Here is a 24,902-nt window from a genome sequence, read left to right as displayed (position 1 = left end):
TGTCTCGGAGGCATAGAGGAGGCGGTCCCACCCAGCGACGCACAGCACTGTGTTACACTGGGCTGGCCCCATCCCCGGCAATCTCCCAAGGATGGCCCCACACTCCAGAGGGTGGGAGCAGCCTCAGAAGACTGGCAGTGGGGGCGACAATATTGGAGCAATGAGTGCACCTCAGTACTCTGGCACCACTGCCATGGTCCATCTACTAGTGCAGTCCCTGGGGGTGGGGCTATGGATGTCATGTTCTTAGACTTCTGTTTGAGGGAGTGTACCAGTAGATGTTCCACATCAATAGGGAAGACTGGAAATAGTTTCAGGGAAAGGGGCTATAATTGCCATATCTTGTAGAGGTCCACTGAAGCAGCAGCAAAATGGTCAGTGTTTCATAATGAGAAGTGAAAGATGCATGTTGTTGGTACCAGGAACACACACACTCTGCACTGGTGGCTAGGTACTCTTTTTTTTTAAATCTTTTTATTTTGTAATAGTGTACAAAAAGAAAGAAGTAAGTATTGATTACAATATAATCACATTTCCTGTCTTCTCACAAACCCCTTGTTCTGCTTGGAACTTCATTTGGCAAGATAGTCCAGATAAAAGATCCACTGCTCCTGGAATTCTTCTATTTTGTTGACCGTGGACGTACATTTTGCCATCTTTTCAAGATCAGCGAGTATGTCTAACCAGAGCTCAATAACTGGTATCTGTGTGGATTTCCAGTTCTTGGCCAGAACTAATCTTGCTGCTGTTGTGGCATAAAAGAAAAAGATTCTAGCATGACAGGGAAGTAAGCCCAGGTACAAACTTAACATATATTCATCTCTCACAGGAAACTTAATATTAAACATCTCTTCTAAAACCATATGTATTTTTGCCCCCAGCCTGTTCACTTTCCCACATCTCCACCACATATGAAAAAAGGATCCAATTTTTTCATGATATTTCCAACACATATAGTTATACCCCCCTGGTCATCTTTGCAATTACTCTGGGTGTCACATACTATCTGTAAAACATCTTATACCAATTTTCTCTTAATATCCAACTGTTAGTTTAGGTACCTTAACCCAGATATGTTCCTAAGCTTCCAATGTAAGGTTAGTCCCAATATTCTGCATCCATTTAATCATACAAGTCTTAACTTGCTCTGATTCAGTTTCATATTTTAATAACAGTCTATATATTTGATCTTGTAGATGTGGATTAGCTTGAACTAGAATATTCTCAAATTCCAGGAATGGAGCACCGGTGGCTAGGCAAAGTGCTCCCTGGAGCAAGCTGACATATTTGCCTGAAAAACAATGATTTGGTGGACTTTCCTGAGGTGGGCAATGATTTAGAAGAGGCTTGATGACTCTGCAGGATAGAGAATTATTGGGTTTGATGAATAGAAATGATTAATTGGTTGCTTGGTTAACGTAACTGTAAGCAGAGAAAATAAGGTGGGACATTGATGGGATTGGTCCAGGTGAGTTAATAGGTTCTTGGGAGACCCATTGGCCTATAATTAATCTCTCCAGGGTGTAGTGGAGGTCTTAGTTAGCCAACTGCTCTTATTCATACTTCTAGATGACATGTTCAGGCTTGTCTCTGGCTGGCGTCCATTTTTTGCCAATTTGAGTCAGGTAGTATATTGCATTTGAGAAATTTGAGGAAGGGTATTTATAGTTACGTTAGTTATAAACTGCCTCTCAGCAAGAGGAGGGGTCTGACAGCTAACAAAAGAACAATTACGTGACACACAAAAATCCAGTATATAAACTTTCCCCGAGCACAGAAAAAGAGATAGCAAGGGGAAGTATTATTTCTCTAAGGCACAAGAGACCTACTTTTCTAAAAAGTCTACTTTCTGGATGAAGTAAGAGCTTTGAATTCAGTCTTTTATTGAATTTAAACTTGCTCAAGCAAGTTACTTAATTTGTCTACCATTCTTCAAATGAGGATAACAACATTTACCTGGCAAGAGAATTCCAAGTGACAGCTATGGCTGTCACAAACGCAGATAAAGAAACTTTCAAGCCCACAAAAGAAAACTGGAAGTGTTACTAGGCTGAAAACATATAGATTAAATGAGTTAATTGGTTTAAGCAGCTTGTATTTTCAAGGTGACTCGGCAGTCCCTTAAAAGGAGCTTTGTATGGTAATGTGACATTTTGCAGCCTGCACGCAGCCAATTATCAATAAGAAAGGGGGAAATGACTACCTTGGTTTGCTAAAAAGAGACTTGGATTGAAAGACATGCTTCTGGGAGAATTGAAATTTGAGGACATAATGCTATGCTGTGCAGGGAAGCTGAAATATAGTAAATCTGCCAGCCTTATGGTCATAACTATAAAAAATCAGTTTCTTACAGAGCTGGCTTCTCCCTAAGCCAGACTTGCCACCCAAACCATGAACACTCTGCAGGTCAGTGTGTAGGAATGGTATCATCCACTAGGCAGGCTGTATCCTGTGATCCTAAATAGCAGCCCTTTCCAGACAATTTTAATAATTATTTTTTGTTCCCATAGTGAGATTCATGATAGTCCACGTCTGGTAAACAATTCAGCATAATATCCCATCACATGTAATTATAGGCCTTTTACTGGCTCTGCTCTTCTGTCTTTGACAATGCAGAAGACAAGCAGAAAACCTGCAAGGACTTGGAGAGGACATGTGATTTCCCCCCTGCCAACAATTTCCTTCTTCTGTTTTCCATATCTTCTTCCCTTATTCTCCTTTCTTCTGTCCTTCCCACCTGCCTGCCAACCTACCTTTATCTGCACTTTACCTTGGAAAACTATGGCCCAGTGGTGCAGTGCCAGGAACCAGGCTGGGCTCAGTTGCATGATGTGGAATCTAAAAGGACTTTCAGGGCCACCTGATTTCCCCCTGTATTCCTATTCCCTACACTAATTCATCTTTTTGCCCTTCATGTCAGCCCCCATATTTCTCATCTTTCTCTACTACCTTCTCTCATTGAGACCCATCAACCAAGCTGCCTCCATCTTTGGCTATATTTATATCTTCTCTTTCTCCACAAAAGTACATAATTCCATTTTATTTTCACATCAGCCCTGTAAAGTAAGTTAGGCTGAGACAGAGTGACTGGCCCACATTTACCCAGTGAGCTTCCTTGGCAGAGTGAGGATTTGAACCTGAAATCCTAGGCTGAAACTTTCAAATGCCCTATGTGGCCATATGAAGATTCTTCTGATGGGGCATGTGGAAAGATCTGTCTTGTCTGTTCATGGCTCCTGTCTCAGTGTCCACAGAATTGGCCCCGTTGAGAATGAATAAATGTATTGCTCATACTACATGCATATGTTTCATGGCAGAAACTTGCCCTGGGATGCAGAACTTGTCACCACTGATGTAAGTTGCCTATTACATCTAATCATTTTGTATGTGCTATCACGCTTAACGGGAAAAAGTGGACAGTATATTCCCAGAAAAAAAAGATATTTTTGGTACATGAAAAACTGACATAAAACATCTGAATCTCCAGAACAACTGAACAGAACTGCATCACCACTGTGCAGGGAAACATTATACTCTCTCCCCCAGTGCCAGGGAGGGTTGCCAGGCCTGCATTGGGAAGTACCTAGAGATTTGGGGGAGTGGAGCCAAGAGTGGGTGAAGGTTGGGGTGAAGAAGGACCTCAGTGTTGTGTAATTATAAGAAGTCCACTCTCCAAAGCAGCCATTTTTTCAGGGGAACTGATCTCTGTTGCCTGAAGATGAGTTGGGGGATCCACCAAGTGTCAGGTGCAGACTTTAGATTGCTACATTCTGATCATTGCCTCCTTAAAGGAGGCTCACCTGTAATCAATGAAAGCCCGTGCTTTTTTTCTCCTACTTTATGGAATAGACCCCTTGAGAAGGTGACCTATGTTGGTGCTAAGAGAAATCTCAAATACTATGGGACTTACATTTCCCATGGTTCTTGACAACCCTTGAGGCTACCTCACCTGCACAATAGCATTCAGATCATTATAAACTATGAAAAGTATATTTACTATGGTTCCTGTCACCCTAAATACCTCTCTGCATTAGAACAGCTGTCCAAAGCACTCCAAAATAAGGAATACATTGTTCACACATGCTACATGTGTCAGAACACTAATAGTATTTTATAATAGTATTTTATAAAAAATATACAGTCCTTGGAGCATATGAAATTTCAGATCTTCACTTGCCTGAAGAAAAATATTTCATTTATTGAACAGGAAGAAATACTCATGGAAACATTGTTGAAACTGGGGCCCAAGATACAGGTATATATTCCCCCTCCCACAGGAATCCAGAAAAGCAGGAAACCATCACATAGTCAAAGGCTCCAAGAAGGGGAGGGGCGGAATGCAGGGGCTATAAACACGAGGAGCTATAAACTAGGCAGAGGAGACAGGCTGCCCCCAATTCCTACAAGACTAAATTCTACATACCTCACTACATAAACATCACAAAATAATAGCATCTCTTATTTTTCTATAATACTAAATAAAGATTGGTTCCTTAAAATAAGCAAGTGGTGGAACGCCTTCACTACGCACCCAGCAGGAGACCAAACATGGTGCCACCAAGTATTTTTAGAAAGGGGAGGAGCAACCATGGTGCCACCAAGTATTTTTAGAAAGGGGAGGAGCAACCATGGTGCCACCAAGTATTTTTAGAAAGGGGGGGGGCAACAGAGCTTTTGACTAAGTATTGGAGAACAGATTGGCTGGAACTGGTTTTGTACCTCTCTTTTTACTATGTGAAGAAGTCTCAAAGCAGCTTTCTATACCTACCCTTTCTCTCCCCACAGCAGACACCCTATGAGGTAGGTGAGGCTGAAAGAGCTCTGAGAGAATTGTGACTGGCCCAAGTTCACCCAGCAGGCTACATGTGGAGGAGTAAGAAATCAAAACCAGTTTTCCAGATTAAAGACCACCACTCTTAACCACTACACCAAGCTGGCTGTTAAAATAAAGTTGTTTTAGCAGAAGCTGCCACCAGTCTTAACTTTACCTGCTTCCCAGTGTATTTTTTAAATATTCCCTTTTTTTGTGGCTGGTGCTTCATCCGAATCAAGTCCCTTTACCTCATCTGAGTCATTAGGCAGTCACAACTGTCTTTGTCCATATTTTCAGCCCAAAGAGACTCAACTGATAAGTAATAAGTATGGGTTGACTGTGAACAGCTTTGTGTGTAGTCAAGTGTTTGTTCACACTTGCAGCTACCTTCATGCATGTACTTGGATGGAAGTTGTGGGTGCTGTTCCAAGAGTCCCAGGAAGTTCCACTCCCAGAAGAGAACAGATGGGCCATAATGGCAACCTGGGAAGAACCAGAACAATTAAAATGCATTTGTATTTGTTTTAAAACATTTTAAGTCAGTGTCCCCAAGACAGCAAACAATGAAAATATTTATAGATATAGCTATAAACAATTTGGAAAAAACATAAACCTATAAACACAAGAATGGGAGGAGGGGTCAATAAAGATCAGTGAGGGAGTGCCAGACAAAACAAAGAAGTCTTCCTCCACTAGCAGAAAATTAGTGATAGAATTAAAATGCCAATACTTCCAACATTTCTGTTTCTTAGATTGCCCTTCCCATAGGGAGCTACAGTTCGTAAAAGTTAATATTGAGTCTTATATAGGCAAGCAAACTTTCTAGGGATAAAGAAAAATGATGCAAAGAACTTTTAATAAAGGGAGACTTGCTCTTCTTATAGTAACTTAGCTTCACAGTTAAGGCAATGATTTCATAATCCTTATCCATGGTTCCTCTATATATTTGTGAAACAGCCTGTGGGGTTGGACATGTCTGGCTGTCCAAGTTGGAATAGGGCCAATCCTGATTGGCCCTGCCCCTGCAGCTCCTGCCCTCTGTCCCTGGACTCTAACCTCTTTGCTCTCTGACTTGCCTCAGTGCCTGGAGCCAGCAGCAGGTAAGGGGAGAGGACCCTGGGCAAAGGGTCATGGTGGAGGGCTTGCTAACGAGGGCCTCCCAGCTTGCTAGGCTGGGCCTGCTAACAAAAGCCTCCCAGCCTGCTGACTGCCTGCTAAGGAGCTCTGCCCCGGGTGTGCTAATGAGCTGGCCAGCCCCCACCTGCCCCACTTGATCCGGCTGCGAGCTGCAGCCCAAAGCCACCTTAAGCTGCCTGGGGAGGGGGCCCTTTCAAGGCCTGTTCTTAGGAATGGGCTTTGAAGCTAGTAATAATCATAATATTGGATTAACATTAAAAGAACTGCAAATTACAAAGCCTTTGGATGATTTGTCATGGTTAAGTAAGGAATAATGAATCAGAAAATAAAATCTATTACAAGACAAAACAAGAACTCAAACAAAGCACAAGGCAAAAAAAGGAAATTATAAGAGTAGAAAGCCATTCAAACCAAGTTATCTATTACATGGACATTAATGCCTGGATCTCCAATGCCTGGTGCATAAGTTGTTGCTGGGCACTATCTCCTATTGAAGAGGTTCTTGGCTGAGTTGTTCATTTGCTTTATTCTGTATCCAAGTCAAGCCAAATGGCTTACCAACTAACTAGTAATTTATCAAATTTGAAAAGTCAGTGTCTACCAGGCTCTGCCAATTATTTGCTAGAGTGTGCCAGGCTCCAGCCACAATCTATTAGAGAATTTGGGCATTGAGCCTGAGGAGGGAGGGGTTTGGGGAAGGGAGGGACTTCAGTGGGGTATATTGCTATAGACTCCATGTTCCAAAGCAGTCATTTTCTCTGATCTCTGCAGTCTGCAGATCAGTTGTAAAAGCAGGAGGTTTCCTGGCCCTGTCTGGAGGTTGGCAAGCCTAGATATCAATCAGGTGCTTGTCCTAGAACATTAAAATAAATCTGGTTTGGAAGTCCTTGAGTCCTCATTGCACATTCAGGACTGCCCCAAGAATGCAGGACGATTTCTGGCCACCTGACACAGTGCAAATCTTACCATCCCTGAAAAACAGTTAGGCTGATGCTAGCGCAAGTCAATAATCTCCATAATAAAACTCACAAGTGTATGATTAATATTTTACATTTTATTACATTTGGGGTTAATTATTTAAAAACAGAACATTAAAACTCTCTTAGGAAGTCCAAAGTGTCAGGTCAATTAGTAGAATTACAAGCAGGTTGGCTTGGAAACATTTGTTCAAGTTCTGTTATGTGGAATGTTGATATGTTGCAGGAACAAAATAAACTGCTGAGGAAAAGGCTAGAGAAAGCAACAAGGAACAGATCAGGGTGAAGATAGGAGAGAGACACTCTGATAGGGGTTATCCAAGGCCATTCAAACTTGCTATAATTAGTAACTCAGCTGCCTCTGGCAGCAACTCCCCCAAGACAATATGCAAACTGTGTGCAATACAGATGATCCCGCCAATAGCATAAAGGAAACCACCATTCTGCCTTTAACAACAGCATGATAGGCAGCCATGAAAGGGACAGGGAGAATCTCATCCCTATATCACGTCCCCTGCTTTACTGCAGGACTACAGGATGAACCATCATCAAGAGGGCTGACAACAGGCCAACAACTGGCCCAAATTTTTAACCAGGGTGTAGTCTGCACAGAGCTTTTTACCCACTCCCAGTATGAATAAATGCCTCCCATCTACACTAAATTCAATTTCCATTTTGATTTTGGCACTTTAAATTTTCCCTCAGCAAAATGCGTGATAGATCCGGAGTGACCCTACCTTTCTCCCTCAATATCCAGAAGTAGACATAACCCTCAATATTTGAAAAACCAACATCAGTAAGTGTGCAGATTTTTGCTATTTTGCGAATTAACTCCCTTCTCCGTGCCTCATAGCAAAGCAGTCTTCCCTGACTGGCCAGGGCGTCAGTTCAAAGACTTCCTGGTTCCCGGTTGCAAGGCTTATCCTAAAATGACTGCGCTTCAGAAGCCCTAACTTCTCTCAGCAGAGATTTGCCTCTTGGATTTATTTCCCCCTGTGAGGCTGCTATCTCCAATTCTCCCCACCCCACCCCCGTTCAATAAAAGAAAGAGACTCCTGCTGCGCTTGGCTCCCCTCCCCGTTCTGAGCATCCCCAATCAAGTGCAGAACACTTTCTGTTTCAATGGGGGAGATAAAGTTCAAATCTGAGTTCAAATCAATCTGAATTCAGCAGGATCTACAACAGAAAAACAAAGTAAGTGCAGAGTCAGCCCAGATCCTGCTGGCCCTTTAATGGTGATTTGCTCTATGGTGATCCTGACCATATCTATACTACGGAAAGCAGTGCTTGCTGAGTTTGATGGTTCCTTTTAAAAGCCCATGAACTGGTAAACACTTTTCAAGTGGCCTTAGGGATGTCAGTCCCCAGGTAGGCCCTGGGTTCCCCTGTAATTAGAGTTTATCTCCAGACTAAAAAGAGCAGTTCCCCTGGAGAAAATGGCTGTTTTGGAGGGTAGACTCCACAGCATTAGATTCTACTGAGATACCTCCCCACCCCAAAGCTCGCCCACTCCTGGGTCCATCCCAAATTCTTGGGGTGTTTCCCAGCCCAGAGTTGGCAACCCTATTTAAAGCCCCTGCCCTTGTGTCTTTAATGGCAGCCTCAAGTGCAGAAATAAAGCATTTCACCTGTGAGTCAGAAAAAGTGTCACCTTCTGCATTTCTATCCTCCTGACTGCTGCTAAAGGCAGAGAAACATAACAGCCTGGGGATTTTAGGACAATCCTATGATGAAGAATCAACCTACCACCACTGATCTGAAGTCTGTAGCAGTTCATCTCCATATGTATTGTTACTTAGACACTTGTATGTATTTCCTCCAGACTATATTTCTTCCTTCATCATCATTCCTCAGACCCTTCAGGCCTACTGGTCTTCCTGCCGGCTTCCTGTGCCCTTGACACCACAGAACCACTACGGTTGTCCCTTTGTCAACAGCTCCAACTTCTGTCTGTTATTTTAAACAAAGTCCTACAACACACAAGTGCTGCCACACCCAACAAGCTGATGCCTCCTCCAGTATTAGAGCTGCCATTTCTCATACAGGTCACCTCTTAGGCTTTTCAGACCCAGAAAGCGAGAGAAGGCAAATGTAAAGCCTTTCTGGCACTGCCAGCTTTCCCACTGGTTAAAGTAACTGTACCTTTACCAGAAATCTAAGCTGTAGCAGGTAGAACATTTTAATTCCCTGGAGAGTTGCTGCCAGTCAGGGAAGACAATACAAACATAACTAGGAGCAATCCAATGAAATCGATTGCAGTGGGTTTTGAAAGTACAACCCATAATTTTAACTGACAGCATTCACTACCACAGAATGTAGTGATGGGCATTAACTTGGATTACTTTCAAAAAAGGTTTTCATGTATAGAGGTTAGGCCTGCCAATATCTATCAGCCACAGTAGTTAAACAGAATCTCCATATCCAAAAACAATATACCTTTACTATAGATGCTTACGACGTATGATGGAGAAGGGAGTCTGATTGACTTTATGATGGAGTCTGATGACTTCGTGACCGTGTTTCTGGAAATTTAGAGACTTTGGAGCATTGCTTGCTGGAATGCAGCACTTTGTGCAATCTTAGGGATTTATGGATCTCTACTATATCCCCAACAATACCCTGCAATTATTATTCATAGGCTTGCTGCTTCTGAGTGTCAGCTAGCAGTGTATGTTACACTTTGCCTTAATAAACAAAAATATGGAATGCTTCAAGATGTCGCAGGTCATCCACGCACAAAAGTCAAGATAATATTCTCTGTGTTATTCCAGTTTTAGTAAACATGCTGCAGAAGCAAGTATGAAAAATAGTGTGATTACTGCAGGTCTTTTTGTTGGAATTGCAATCAAGAATTAATTTGGTGAACTCAGTCTTGCGGCTGTTGTCAAGCTGTTTAAACAGCTAAGCTGAACCTGTGTGTTCACTAGTGGTGCCAGTTGGTCTGTCCTGGGAATTGTACCCATAAGCAGTGGGAAATCCCCAGTATGTGCTCTGGGGATTCCTTTGTTTAAGGTGGACTCCTGCCCACTTCCTGCTTCTTTTGGAAGAAGCAGCTCAGTGTGCGTCCTTTGCTGAAGCAAGCAAGCAGCCATTTTTAGGCTTAGCTCTCTCCATCTGTTGATGTGTGGCATGTAGTCTGCCTGCAGCCTAGCCACAAGAAGCTTGCTGAGCTGTTTTATAATTACTCTTTAAGCTTTTGTACTCTGCTTCAGTAAGGAAACTGAAATAAATGAATATGATATATGTTTGAAAATAATCTTTCCCAGTAAAGATTACTCTCTTTTAAAGTTCAAAGCACTCTAAGTCTGGATCTGTGCCTTATTCACAAAGGTGGCAACCATCACTGAGAATGCATAAGAAGAGGCACATGCCTGCCACCTTTAAAAGAGTTTGTTCAGAAGAGCAAAAATTCTGTAGTGGAACTAAGTGGGAATGGTGGTCCTGCACATATGTGGGTCCAAGTCCATTATGGGATTTGTAGGTGATAACTAGCACCCAGGGCTATCAAGCCCCCCCCCCTCAATATGACACTGATCTACACAGAAACCTCAGGGGGAAAATAAGTATCTCAAATTTGGCCACCAGCTTCAGGATGATCATGGGAGTTCTAGGGCCAAAAATGAAAGAAATTGGAATATCCTGGCACAAGGTATCTCCAGACATCCATTCCCCCCACGCACCCCAGCAATCTGTTTGCAACTGAAGCTATGTGTGTAGTGAGTGGTCCAAGTGATGAACTAGGATCTGGGAAAGTCAAGTTTGAATACCCATTTTTGTCATGGAAGCTCATTAGGTGATCTTGGGTGAGTCAGACCCTCTGAGTGGTTCTGAGAATAAAACAGAGGAGAGGAGAATGATGTAACTACTTTGGGTTTCTGCCTTATGGAGGAAGGCAGAATATAAATAAAGTAAAGAAATAAATAAGTTCTAACTTGTTACCTTATCACCTGTTCTCTTTAAATAAATGAATAAGTTCTAACATCATTTGTTACACTGAGGCAAATTAACATTGATTATCATGCACGTTGGGGGGAGCATCCTTCAACAGATTACAGGGAAATATTAACTGCCCATCCCATTCATAATATTTTTTAAAAACTGCTGCTATATTACTATTAAATACATTCTAAGTTACCATCCAAGATGAATGAGAAGAAATTGAAACAAAGACTAAAAAATGGTGGGAGGATTGTGGGAGATTGTTTATGGCAAAATAAATGCCTTATCATTAAAGTGCTCCAATATTCTTTTTTGATTTTGTGAAAAAAATAAGGAATTCATCACTAGCCCTGCTGTCTGTTCCCCTGCCCTCAAAAGAAGAAGAAGAAGAGTTGGTTCTTATATGCCGCTTTTCTCTACCCGAAGGAGGCTCAAAGCAGCTTACATTCGCCTTCCCTTTCCTCTCCCCACAACAGACACCCTGCGAGGTAGGTGAGGCTGAGAGAGCCCTGATATTCCTGCTCAATCAGAACAGCTTTATCAGTGCCATGGCGAGCCCAAGGTCACCCAGCTGGCTGCTTGTGGGGGAGCAGGGAATCAAACCTGGCTTCACAGAATCATAGAATCATAGAGTCAGAAGGGGTCATTCAGGCCATCTAGTCCAACCCCCTGCTCTACGCAGGATCAGCCCTAAGCATCCTAAAGCATCCAAGAAAAGTGTGTATCCAACCTTTGCTTGAAGACTGCCAGTGAGGGGGAGCTCACCACCTCCTTAGGCAGCCTATTCCACTGCTGAATGACTCTGACTGAAATTTTTTCCCCTGATATCTAGCCCATATCATTGTACTTGTAGCTTAAACCCATTACTACACGTTCTTTCCTCTGCAGCCAACGGAAGCAGCATCTAGCATCCTGGAGGCTTGCCAGATTAGAAGTCCGCACTCCTAACCACTACACCAAGGAGCAGATTGGAACAGATACAGGGAAGGATGTGAAGCTTTCCCTCTAGCTGCCCACCACTTTTCTACCGTATCTGTCTTTCCAGATGTCATTATGCAAATTTATATGTAACACTTGGTTCTGCTTCCACACCATCATTTACCTGCCTGCCAGTTTCCTGGCTCCATGCTCAGCTCACTCCCTGGCCTGAATACAAGATCAGGCCCACCCTACTCCCTACTGTGCCAATAAGCTCACCACAGTCAATGGATAGTGCAAGCAACATGTAAGCCAATGAAAACTGTAGAGAGAAAAACCTTCAGTTTGGAAAGACCTATTGTCAGCAAGCAAAGAGTCAATCCTTTTCTCCAAGCCAGCCTTTTTCAACCTTTTGACCATAGAGGAGCCCCTGAAATAAATTTTCAGGCTTCAGGAGCTCCAAAAGTGATGTCAGCTGGCCACACCTCCGTGACATGTCACCAGAAGTGACATCACCACTTGTACCCTTCACCCTCCTTTTGCTCCTCCCCCCGTTTCTGGGTGGGAGCAGCCAGTTCCCTAGCTTGTGGCCAAGTCCATAAAAGTAATCAGGGAAAGGCTGCAGACCCCCTCTGGAGTTCCCACATACCCTGGGTGGGAATCCCTGCTCCAAGCCAACACTGTGCAAAAATAATAGGATACTTTGCAAAACAGACCCTGTTATAGAACAAACAGACACTGAAAGGAAAAAAGGACCATATCTACAATGCAAGCCATTGTGATAGGAATTGATTTAAAGTAAAGATTTGAAGTGAGCCCTACTTCTGAAAACTGAATCAGTGTGAAACAAATCACAAAATCTCACATGAACCAGAAACAAAGGCACAAGTTGGAGGGGAGGGAGAATAACATCCGAAATGCCTGCAGGGTAGTCTGAATGGATATGCAGGGATGTAGCAGAGTGCAAGGAAAAGGGACAAGGAATACTATACGGATCAGAAACACATAAAGCAAGCTTGTTGCTTTGCACGTATTTTGGGCCCTTCTCCCCTTGAGTTGTCTGTATCATAAATTCATTTCTGATTTCTTAATCTTGCAAAGAAAATACAAGAAACCAATTCAGTAGGATATTCAAAGGACTTTTTCCAGATGTCTAGTGTCTCCTTGCAGTTCTAAGTGCTTGAGACTTGTTTTCACTGATCAGCCTTGCCACATTCCCACTTATGGCAGCACATTTATTTATTTATTTATTTATTTATTTATTTATTTATTTATTTATTTATTTATTTATTTATTTATTTATTTATTTATATTTATATACCGCCCTCCCCGAAGGCTCAGGGCGGTTTACATTAAAACTAGTCAACGATACATGAAACAATACATAAAACAAAACAACAATACATCAGCCTCTCACTGCCTATGCCTCCCAACACTCAGCTGGACAGTGCAAGGAAAGTGGCTAACACAATAGGGGAAGCCTGATCATCATCCCCTATGCAATGATGCAACTTCTGGTGCTTTCCACCAATAATGTAATCATGTTGGGCAACACTCTAGCTTTTGTGCAAAACTCTGATTAAATCATAGAGCTTGGGATGACTGCTAGACCATCACTTCCAGCACAATGACATCAGACTTCCAGGTCAAGCCAGAAGTGACATCATTGTGACCAGCACCCCAACCAATCGGTAAATCCCCACCTCTTGATCTCCTGCCATTCAAGTGTAGCATGCCTTAACTGGCAGACAACCTTACTTTTACATGATCCACAACCATTTTCTGTGGTGAAATTTCACCTATTATGCAGAATTTGGTACAGAATATTGCATCTTGGGGATATCAGCTGAATTTAACTCTCACAAAGATCATTGAAAGAGTTAAGAACACCTTTTAACCTCCATCCCTCAGAAGAAGAGTGGTTTTTATGCCCTGCTTTTCACTAGCCTAAGGAGTCTGAAAGTGGCTTACAATCACCTTCCATCCCCCTCCCCACAACAGCCACCTGTGGTAGATTGGGTTCAGAGAGCTCTGACAGGACTGGTGCATGAGAACACCTCAAACAGGACTTTGACTAGTCCAAGGTTGTTCATTTGGCTGCATGTGGAGGGGAATCAAACCCAGGTTAGAGGGTGCTACTCTTAACCATGCTGGCTCTCAAAAACAATGCTGCCTCCTTGTACATTTTGTACACAAAAATGCACTCTGACAGTCATGCCATGTGTCCTGTATACATGTGTGAGCAATCTTTTCTACCCTTCCTAGGAGTGCTTACCATATTTATGTAAAATATTCATAAGCCCACATTTCTCCTCACAATTAAGACCTAAGGCAGATAACAAGGGGATTTTTTTGATCATGTTTCAGTCGTTCAGAGGTGGTTTGTCATTGCCTGTCTCTGTATATAACCTTGGTATTTCCCCATCCAAATACTGACCAAGGCAGATCTTACTTAGCTTCTGAGATCTGCCAAGATTGGGCTAGCCTTGGCTACCCAGGTCAGGGCAAAGTGAAAATGTACTACATAAACCAACAACATTATTAAACATTTAAGTGCTCCCAAATCCCTTGTGAAGGGTTCAGTTTTACAGCCCTTTGGAATGGCATCAGCAAGGCCTTCCTGAACTCGTTGGGAAGCTCTTTCCATAAATAACAGTGACTGAGAAATCCTGCAAACCAGTAGCAACTGACCACCCTGTAATGGTGGGAAGCACAGTTAAAAAGTGTAGAATGATGTTTCTGCAGGGCTTTTATTGGGAGAGACATGCCTTCAGAAATGTGGGCCCCAGGTCAAGAAATGCCTTTTTACCCTGAACCTGAAATCAGATAGACAGTCAGTGAAGGGATCCCAAAATAGGAGTGATATGGCCTAAGCAACAAATCCAGAGAACAAACAGGTTGCCACATTCTGTACTAATTGCTGTTTCAAAGTAGTCTTCAAGGCAGACCCATATAAAGCATCTAACAATAATCAGGCCTTAGGGTTACTGTAAGGCCTGATTATTGTTGGATCAGCATGCCCTGGATGTAAACTGCATGGAGATTTTATTTCAATCCCAGGTCGATTCAATCCCTGCCGTCTACACAGATTGTGATTTCCATTTTGATTTTGGGCGATTTAAATTTTCCTTCTGCAGCAAGAAGGATTGAACCGGAGTGACCCTACCTTTATTGTGTGATATCTTAGAATGCTTTTAATGCTCAATATTTTTAAAATTGAATTGAGATAGCAGGGAAGCCCTGGTTGGCCAAAACTGGTCATGTGACAAACTTGCCTTAAAGGAGAAGCCCCTAATTTCTCTCAACTTCTGTCGGTCTTAGATTTTTTTTCTCCCTCCTCTGCCTTCGTCGATCCTCTCCCCCCCTCCAAGAAAAGAAAGAAATAGGCTTGGGTCCCCCCCCCTTCTGAACTACCCTAACCACGTACAGAACACTTTTCTGTTTCAATGGGAGGGGGGGAAGAGGAAGACCCGAGTTCAAATCGATCTGAATTCAACAGAATTGACAATGGAATAAACAAAGCAAGTGCAGGCTCTGCCCAGGTCAGCAGTCTCTAAATATTAGTATGTGTGTGTGTGTGGGGGGGGTAAGATTTCAGGCTGCATATTCTATGGAAATATCAGTGTTGGTGGGCAAATCTGCCAGTAAAGACTTTTCATCATTTTTTAATTTCTCCTAGAGCTTACCAGAGTTTGATTGGATTGGTCCCTGACAGGAACTCCAGGATTCCACAGAACTCAATTTCTGATCTGATCATTTGTCTTAGGGACCATTCATTCCATTCCATTCCATTCCATTCCATTCCATTCCATTCCATTTCATTTCATTTCATTTCATTTCATTTCATATTCTTAGGATACTGCTTGACTCAATTCCAGTAGCATCTTAAGAGACTAACAAGATTTTCAGGACAAAATCAGAGTCCAATAGCACCTTTAAGACCAACAAAGATTTATTTAAGGTGTGAGCTTTTGAGTGCAAGCACTCTTCCTCAGACTATGAACTACCATCAGGGCATGAGCGTTTGAGAGTCAAAGCTCCCTTCATCAATGCTTCCTCTGAAACGATATTCTTGAGGGGTTGGTGCCCACTCTGGAATGCTATAGAGACCACCCTCCAAAGCAGACATTTTGCCAGGGGGGGGAGGGGATGGGTTGGTCTCTGACCTCTAGAGACCAATTGTAATTCCAGATTTCCAGGCCTTCCCTGGAGGATGGCAAAACTATCAGAGGGGGCATGGAGCACAAAAGCTATGAATGAGGACTGGAGTCATAGTTAAAGAGTGGGCTGATAATTTAAAATGTGACAAAATGGGGAGGGAGGTGGATTTTAAAAGCTTATACTGTGACTTACTTTATAGTTGGTCCCTTAAATGTTTATTGGCAAGTAAAATCCTTCCAGACAGCAGGTCTGGGGCAATCTTTACAAACAATCATTTTGCAACAGAATATTTAAACAATTTCCTGGAAAACATGGAACCGAAAAATCACCAAACAGTTTGAGTTATCGCTATCCTATAACCAGATTTATGGCAGAGTAAAACCGAAACTGAAACAGCTAAGGAGAGATTGAATAGAAATGTGTATAACATCTCTGTTAATCAACCCATTTAAAATACATGATTGCCCTCTGCTGGAAGGAATTCTAAGCCACCGCCCCAACACACACGTTCTCTTTGTAAGTATATGTGAGGGCCAAGAGGGAAAATGCCTTTGATTATATTTTTGAGAGTAAAGATCTTGCATGTGATATTTGCCTAACACCACACAAAACGAATCACCAGGTAAATACAGGAGACCCAGATTTAAGGTTTAAAGCTCCACTCTGGGTGATCTTGCATATATTGCAACTGGGAATATCATAGCCTTAACTAAACGCACTTTTGTTGGCAGGGTGATGTCTCTGCTTTTGAGGATGCTGTCTAGATTTGCCATAGCTTTCCTCCCCAGGAGCAAGCGTCTTTTAATTTCTTTGCTGCAGTCCCCATCTGCAGTGATCTTGGAGTCCAGGAAAATAAAATCTGTCACTATCTCCATTTCTTCCCCATCTATTTGCCAGGAATTGAGAGGGATGGATGCTATGATCTTTGTTTTCTTGATATTGAGTTTCAAGCCAACTTTTGCACTCTCCTCCTTCACCCGCATCACCCGCATCAACAGGCTCTTTAATTCCTCTTCACTTTCTGCCATTAGAGTGGTATCATCTGCATATCTGAGGTTGTTGATATTTCTCCCTGCAATCTTGATCCCAATTTGTGACTCCTCTAATCCCGCCTTTCTCATGATGTGCTCCGCATACAAGTTAAATAGGCAAGGCGACAGTATACAGCCTTGCCGAACTCCTTTCTCAATTTTGAACCAATCAGTGATTCCATGTTCAGTTCTCACTGTTGCTTCTTGATCTGCATATAAATTTCTCAAGAGACAAATAAGATGCTCTGGTATTCCCATCTCTTTAAGAACTTGCCACAATTTGTTGTGCTCCACACAATCAAGGCTTTAGCATAGTCAATGAAGCAGAAGTAGATGTTCTTCTGGAACTCCCTAGCTTTCTCCATGATCCAGTGTATGTTGGCAATTTGATCTCTAGTTCCTCTGACTCTTTGAAATCCTGCCTGTACTTCTGGAAGTTCTCAGTCCACATATTGCTGGAGCCTAGCTTGTAGTATTTTGAGCATAACTTTGCTAGCATGAGAAATTAGTGCAATGGTGCGGTAGTTTGAACATTCTTTGGCATTGCCCTTCTTTGGGATTGGAATGTAAACTGACCTTTTCCAATCCTGTGGCCATTGTTGAGTTTTCTAAATTTGCTGGCATATTGAGTGTAGCACTTTTACTGCATCATCCTTTAAGATTTTGAAAAATTCAACTGGAATGCTGTCACCACCACTAGCTTTATTGTTGCTCAGACTTCCTAAGGCCCATTTCACTTCACATTCCAGGATGTCTGGCTCCAGGTCAGTAACTACCCCATTGTGATCATCAGGGATGTTAAGCTCGCTCTTGTATAGTTCTTCTGTATAATTTTGCCACCTTTTAAAAATATCTTCTCATTCTGTGAGGTCCCTACTATTTTGGTCCCTTATCATACCCATCTTTGCATGAAATGTTCTCTTCATATCTCCAATTTTCATGAAAAGATCTCTAGTCCTCCCCATTACATACATACATACATACATACATACATACATACATACATACATACATACATACAATGACCAATAGAGGATTGCAACAGACAATCCTACTCCCCGTAACAGTATAATATCCAATGCACTGTCTGGTAGAAAAATAAAATAAATTCTCCAGCATGAAATATTGTAGTTTAGAAAACTCTGAAACTGAAATACCCTCTGGTCCAAGTGTAACTTCAAGGTGGGTTTATTTAAGGATTTGCATCAAGCACAAAACAGATGCCATGTTCTCATTTTTAAAAAGATCCTCTAGTTAGATAATTCCATTCTAACCAGGTTTATTTAACAAGAAGTAAAAATAATTTTATGGGACTTACTCTCAAACAGGCTTGTATAGGGCTGCAATATTCAAACGGTATTTAGGGTACAGGATGTCCTTGTCCCTTGTCTCCCCATTCCCACTCCCTGCTAAGGAGACAAGCGTACCTATTACCTCACAGTGTTGCCACTTCAAAAAGTTAAGTTCCAAAAATGTTGCAGGTCACATTCTAAAAACTGAATCGCTAGTTATTGAAGCAGGAACATGCAAATTTGTTCTTAATGTGTATTTGTAATTATTGTGATTGCACACAAAGCTATGTAATTCTGGGAACAAACGGCCAATTAAGTTTGGAATTGGCCCTTTGCATGTGACCTGCTTAATTGGAGCGCAGTGCAATCGTAACTGTGCATGCAAATCAGGCAGTCCATTACAAATGGCTGGCTTCGTGTGAATGGCAGGCCTTGGTGTGGCATCTTACAAAGCAGCAATGGCGGTTAAAGAAGTTCTTCATTGCAATTTTATGGTGTGTGTGTGTGTGTGTGTGTGTGTGTGTGTGTGTGTGTGTGTAGTCCAGTTTGCAAAATGCCACCACACTCTAGCATGTCCAGAACAGAAGCCAGAAAGGACCCATGCAAAGGAGATTCTGAACTGCTGAGTTCAGCAGACAGAAGCAGATTCAGCACCGCCTCTGCAGAGTCCTCAAGTGTACTCATGTGTTTTCTTACATTTAAATGAATGATTTCTGAACAATGATGTTGAAGGAAAGGGATCTCTGTGGATCAGCTGCTTGTCAGGTTGTGTGGGCAGGTCCAGTTCAAACCACTACCACCACCACCCTCAGCCCAACAGACAACCGATCCAAAGGGAGACTTTTGTCACTGGGCTCAGCTTTTTGGCAAGCTCTGGAGGCACTTAAATGTATCTAGGCCCCTTTAAATGCCTTGGAACCAAAAATTTGGCTTTCCTAAATCTTGTCAGCCCGAATCCCTGTACTGATACTGGAATTTGGGTGATTCAGGACATATTGGCTCTGCCAACGTGTCCATGCCTGTCAACAGGACCAGTGAGGGGGCACAAAGACTAGATACTATCCAAACTGGCCCTTATTCATGGTACCTGGCCTCTTGTGTAGTCTGCCCCCTTCTAGTCACCAGCCTAGAAACCCCTGCTGGTATTCTCTGCCCTTCCTTCTCTCTAACCATTCTAGTGTTCTGTGGCTTGCCTTGCTTACCTGGCTTTTGAGAATATAGCAGTTTGAATCCCAAAAATTCAACCATCTTATTTCTTATTACAGATAAGGAAGATTGCAGAAAGATCCCATGGGATTCTATCCACAAGAAGCTAAAAGTTAAAGAACAACAAAATAGGAATTCTAACTCATTTCCTTCCTGTCAGGAGCTTATTCACTTTCCCACAGGCGTAGTTATGGAGAAGCATGAACCAGTGAAATATAGGACATGGTAGATAACCCATCAATAAGATAAAAGAAAGTATTACTTCTGGGAGTTCTTTCATTTCTACAGAGGCCATATATACCTGGATCATGATGGGAGTTCTTTAGGACTCCAAATTTTAACAGGAACACTACTCATAACTTTATTGCTTCTCTACTCTTGCATAAAATGGATTGCAAACCTGGGGGAAAGTATATATTTGCAAGGGAGGCTGTTTACTCCCAAGAAAGGGGAAGGTTGGTTTTGTCTCATTCTCCTCATGGTGATCGTCTTACATTATCTCCAGAGCTGAAAAACCGATAATTAGCCAACATTCAATTTGCAGAGGTCACCCTATGCCACCTTGGCCAAGCGTGTCACAGGAAAGCTTCTCTATAAAACAACTAACTTTGGTATTGACTCCCAAAACATTCACAGAAATTTTGCCTAATTATCTCTATCACAAACTGCTTTTTGCTTTTTTGCATGTGGGTCAGAGCCCTGTAGGTGAGCAGCCTCACTGAAAGCCCCAGTAGATTTATTCACATTGTTTCGATATTCAGGGAAAACAACAACTGAACTGAGACGGCTGCTACTGTTGCAGCTGTTCCCTAACAGAGTATCTGGATATGATTATTTTTCATTGGATAGTATTAAAAAACAGACAAGCGGTAAAATTACAACCTGATAATGTAGAGCAATACAGCTATTATTTCCTGAATCACCCACAACAGTTATTTTAAGAGCAATTGATAATGATCTTCCATGTCGTGAAAAGCTGCACAAAAAAATTGAGTCCAATAGAACCTTTAAAACCAACAAAGATTTATTCGAGGCGTGAGTCTTCGTGTACATGCGCCCTTCCTCAGACAATGGCACGGGGATCATAAGAGTACAGATATAAAGAGAAATTAAAACTGTGAAAAGCTTCAGTTGGTGATTACCCTCCACTTGTATATCAGCACTGAGGCCTACATGCCAGCCCTTACCCCTCTAGCTTGCAAGGGCTCTGTCACCCATACTGTCAGCTGCATTTGCTATCCAGCTCTGCTGAAGATGGATGTGCAGCAATGGCCCTCCTAGAGGTTACAGCAGTGGCACTCCCAGCCACATAGACTACCCCGTGCCGTGAAGGAAAGATGTGCAGACAGTGTGGAAAGCTGTGGCCACAGATGGTGGGAGACTACAGCGGGTGGGAAAATGACACAGGGGGGTTGTGGGTGGCTGATCATAAGGAGTCACAAGACACAGTCTGCCTGGGACCCACCAATTCCTGCATCAGATGCCTTGCATCAGATGACTGTTAAAGAGACAGGAGTAGGAGATGACAGCTTTTTCACTGGTCATTTCATAACCATGAGCAGAAACTTAAGCAATAAAATGGATATGAGAAATCCAGTGCTGGAGGATAGTCAAGCAAAGTTGAAAGTTTTGTCCAAATTCTTGGTTTGCATTTTATGATTGTCAACTTTTTAACAGACAGAGGATCTAACAGTCATGTGACAGGCAGAAGTCCATAGGTAAGGCTTTTCCCAACGAAGCAATGCAGTAATAGAGAAAACCTCACCTACTCCACTTCTGTCATTTCATCTGTTAAAGTCACCGACCTACCATTCAGTTTAAAAGGTAGCACTACCTTGAATGGGTTTATACCTGTAGGAATGTAAAGAAAATGGGTGTGGAGGCTTGAATAAAGCTGATCATAAGAAAACTTCATGCTTCTGACAATGGTAACCACATGATTAAAACCAATCTGCCATGGGGCTGTATTAGAACTAGCTAAAATATGTCAAAATTCACCAGACTCTTCCCCCATCAAACAGGCCCATGAGCATAACACACTAAAATCTTGAGCCTGGTATTATATTAACTAGAAACATTTATGTCCTTTATCTTGTTATGGTTCATCTCATAAGTTCTGGTCACACTGAGCTCATTCAGATCCTCATTGATCCAATTATGCACCAGCATATTCCTCATTATGGCGCCCAGCTGGCCCCCAATTTCCATCTCTCCTAGACTGGAGGCAGGGTCAGGGTATCCAGGCAGCAGCCTGTGCATTTGAAAGGCAGGATACCTTAGAAATATACTAATAATGCTGGTAAAAGTGAAAATGAAAAGTGTTTGTATCAGAAATCTCTTGCTAGAAGTTGTTCATGTTAGGAACATTTCAAACTGTGCTTTACATAACTTATAATAATGGGTGAAGCAACATGCACTATTTTCATTGACTCTGAGCATTAACTAACCCACCATACCCCTGTGGTTATTTCTTTTTTACTGGAGCATATTTAAGATTCATAGGAGAACTTTTGGTCATCACACCAGATGAGTGAGAAGTTATCCTGTTGCGAGAAGGTTCATTATGGGAATTTATCTTTGATTAGCCAAGCTTTCTGTGCAACAGTCTAGGAATACCTTAGCTGCTTTTAGATGTAGCTTTTCCCACAGATTCCTGCACAGTCTCTGTGCTTTTCATTGTTGCCGAATACATGGTTGTGTCCTCAGCATGGGACCCAAGTTACGGAGAAGAATATGCATGGGAACAGAGGTAGCAGTCCTGCTTTGAGGTGGATGTTTTGCCACATATTTGCCCTCGGTAGTCTGACAGCCTGATTCATATAAACAGCAGCTGAGATAGCTGCAACTTTTTGGACGGTACCACTTTGCTCTATAGGGGTTTGTTTGTTTTGTATGTCTGGGTATCTTCTATGACAAAGGTTCCCCGAGGAATCACGTACAAAAACGAGCATATCAACAACTTCTGTTTGAAATCTAGCTTGCTATGTGTTAAGTGGTAGGCCATGGGTTGCCTTGTGATGGGGCAGACTTTCACACATAGAATATCCATTAATTATACTGCAGCACAGGTAGCCAACTGTTAAGTATGGCAGGATCCATATCTCACAGGCTGGTACTCTGTCTTTCCACAACCAGTAGTACTGCTCAATGGTCTTGTACCAAAGCCAGACCCTGTAAAAGCCTGCCAAGACACTGCTGGGAATAACTACATTTTGGACCCCCCTCTTCAGCTTGCCTTTCACTATAGGCTGGGAATCACAGATACAGCTTGACTCAGGAATTGCTTTCCTCCTTCTCCTCCTTCTCCACCTTCTCCTTTTCCTCCTTCTCCAGTCCATTGTATTGCTGATTCAATGGCCTGGCTAAAATCTGTTTTCCCAGGGGCTCCTAGGCAAATCTCTTTATCTCACACATATTACTCATGCTTGGCCCTTCTGCCAGGGGAAATCTCTCATCCAAACTCAGTCATGATGGCTCCCTTTCTTAGACCCATTAATTCCTTTGTCTAAGCACATCAACACCTATCTCCAACACCTATCTCCACTGCCCAGCATCCTGCTCCATGGAAAATTCCATCATGTGCTCACCTGGGTTGTATCATTGGAAGATCATCTTGTTCTTGCTCTGCTCCTCCCTTGGGTTGGCAGCTGCCATGCCTATGGTATTGCTTGCCCTGCTCAGATTGTTCTTCAGGTAATTGCTCCCCTGTGTTGCTGTGATCATGCTGATTACATTTGTTGCAATTAGATGTCTTTCCAGTAAGACAGAACAAAAAGGAAGGGGAGAACAAGAAGGTGCCAATCAGCAGACAGCAGTTGCTGTACACGAACATATGGGAAGGTGCAGCCCTTCAAATACACAGGGCCCTAGTCCATGAAAACCATCCCCTGCCCTGCTCTGACACACCTTCTCTGCCCACACATGGCTTTTTCAAGGCTGTACTGTTTGAGCTGCTCTCTTGGTCCAGTGACATTTTGTTTCCATAGTGCAACTCTACACGTGGTGTCCTGGTACTAGAGCAGCAAGCAAGCTCTCTGATACCTCCTGCAGAGCCAGCCTTACTTGGCTCCTGTTGATGGATTTGCATTCATTTCTTACATATGAAGTGTGGTGGGCTTTCCCCCAAAAAAACTAGAAGTCTCCTCCTGCTCTCCTCTGCATTCTTGTTATGAAGCTTGCCTTTGTTGTTTTCATCTCCCGAAAAATGATCCTGGCTGACTGGAGAGCTGCCATCTGCAAGGACAGAGCCAGCCGTGTTGCAGAAAGGTCAAGGAGAGCTTCAGGGCAAGGGGAGCAAAGCTGCACTAAGCTAATAAAGAGGAGGGAAAATTCCAGCGTAATCTTTGCCTCCTACCTGCAGCTCACTCTGTTGCTTTTCCTTTAGCAACCCCGAGAGAGAGCGACGAGCAGACGGGAGAGAGAGACTGCTCCAGGCATCACCTGACATAATTAATTTTAGATCAAACTCAGCTCAGCATCATGGACCTCTGTCCCACGGTTTCCTCAACATCAAGGCAACTTCAGTACAAAGCAGCCGAGATTTCAGGAAACAATTTTATAATAGCCTGAAACACATTGGTATGTTGGAATGGCAAGGCCTCCTGTCAAACCACGCTGCTGCTCTACAAAGCATATCCTCTGGCTCAGCATTTTGCAAGACAGCCTGGAAACCCAGTGAATAATGAAAGGGGCCAGAAATGAAAGATCAGTTTTTCGCTTTGAGACCACGTTCAGTGAAACTGTTTTGCAGATACTCTGTGTTCAGTCCTCCCAAACTGTTCACAGTTCTTCACCTTAAACAAACTTCATACCTCCACACACTCTCCTCTTATGTCCACCATCAGGACCCCTCCCCACCCCCAACATACCTACTACCTGCCTGAGCATCCTTGGCCAGCCTCCTCACAACAACTCCTCGATGGCCCTGCGAGGTGTGTGGCTGGGAGTGTCACTACTGTGACTGTGACTGTCACCATCTGCAAATGGGAATGGTGGGCAGCCCAGGCAGCTGGGAGTATAGGAGGGGGAGTTCTTGCAAGCACGTGGGCGCAGGTGGGTGGCAGAAGATGTATGTGGCCCGGGGCAGTGGCACTGAGCCCTTCCAGTTGCCTGGCCCCCAGCAGATACTCCAACTCAGTGAATGCTGATGCCTCCTGGGAGCAGCTGGGGATTCCGTGTCTCCCTTTCAGTGAGGCTGGCAGACAGAGCTATTCCAGGGCAGCCTGGGCTTGGACAAATGAGAATCTCCTACTTATGGGGCACAGAACACTTTTTAATGTACTTTTGATATATGTTGTTAAAGTGTTTATTTTATCAGAACCCCAGAACCAGCTGGAAGAGACCACAAAGAACCATCCTTTCCAGCCTTCCTGGGGACTTAAAAACACATACACTCCTGACAGGAGCTCATCCAATACCCTGTGCCCCA

At 42.9% G+C, this 24,902-nt stretch overlaps 1 long non-coding RNA gene and 1 other non-coding gene across 3 annotated transcripts; both read right to left on the bottom strand.

Annotated features, from left to right (window-relative positions):
- Window positions 1-538: 538 nt before the first annotated feature.
- LOC143830248 (uncharacterized) lies at window positions 539-23,506 on the bottom strand. 2 transcript variants are annotated; one of them, XR_013228390.1, is made up of 3 exons: window positions 23,062-23,506; window positions 5,201-5,296; window positions 539-745 (listed from the first exon to the last, which is right to left on the bottom strand). It is a non-coding gene; the product is annotated as an uncharacterized LOC143830248 (long non-coding RNA). The 2 variants fall into 2 exon arrangements; XR_013228391.1 differs by lacking the exon at window positions 23,062-23,506 and adding an exon at window positions 6,377-6,534.
- LOC143831033 (U6 spliceosomal RNA) lies at window positions 9,622-9,724 on the bottom strand. Its single transcript, XR_013228674.1, has one exon. It is a non-coding gene; the product is annotated as a U6 spliceosomal RNA (small nuclear RNA).
- Window positions 23,507-24,902: the final 1,396 nt, after the last annotated feature.

This window comes from Paroedura picta, chromosome 2, assembly GCF_049243985.1.
Source record: "Paroedura picta isolate Pp20150507F chromosome 2, Ppicta_v3.0, whole genome shotgun sequence".
NCBI lineage: Eukaryota > Metazoa > Chordata > Lepidosauria > Squamata > Gekkonidae > Paroedura > Paroedura picta.
The sequence above is the reverse complement of the archived record's forward strand: the minus strand, read 5'-3'. Positions and strand labels throughout refer to the sequence as shown.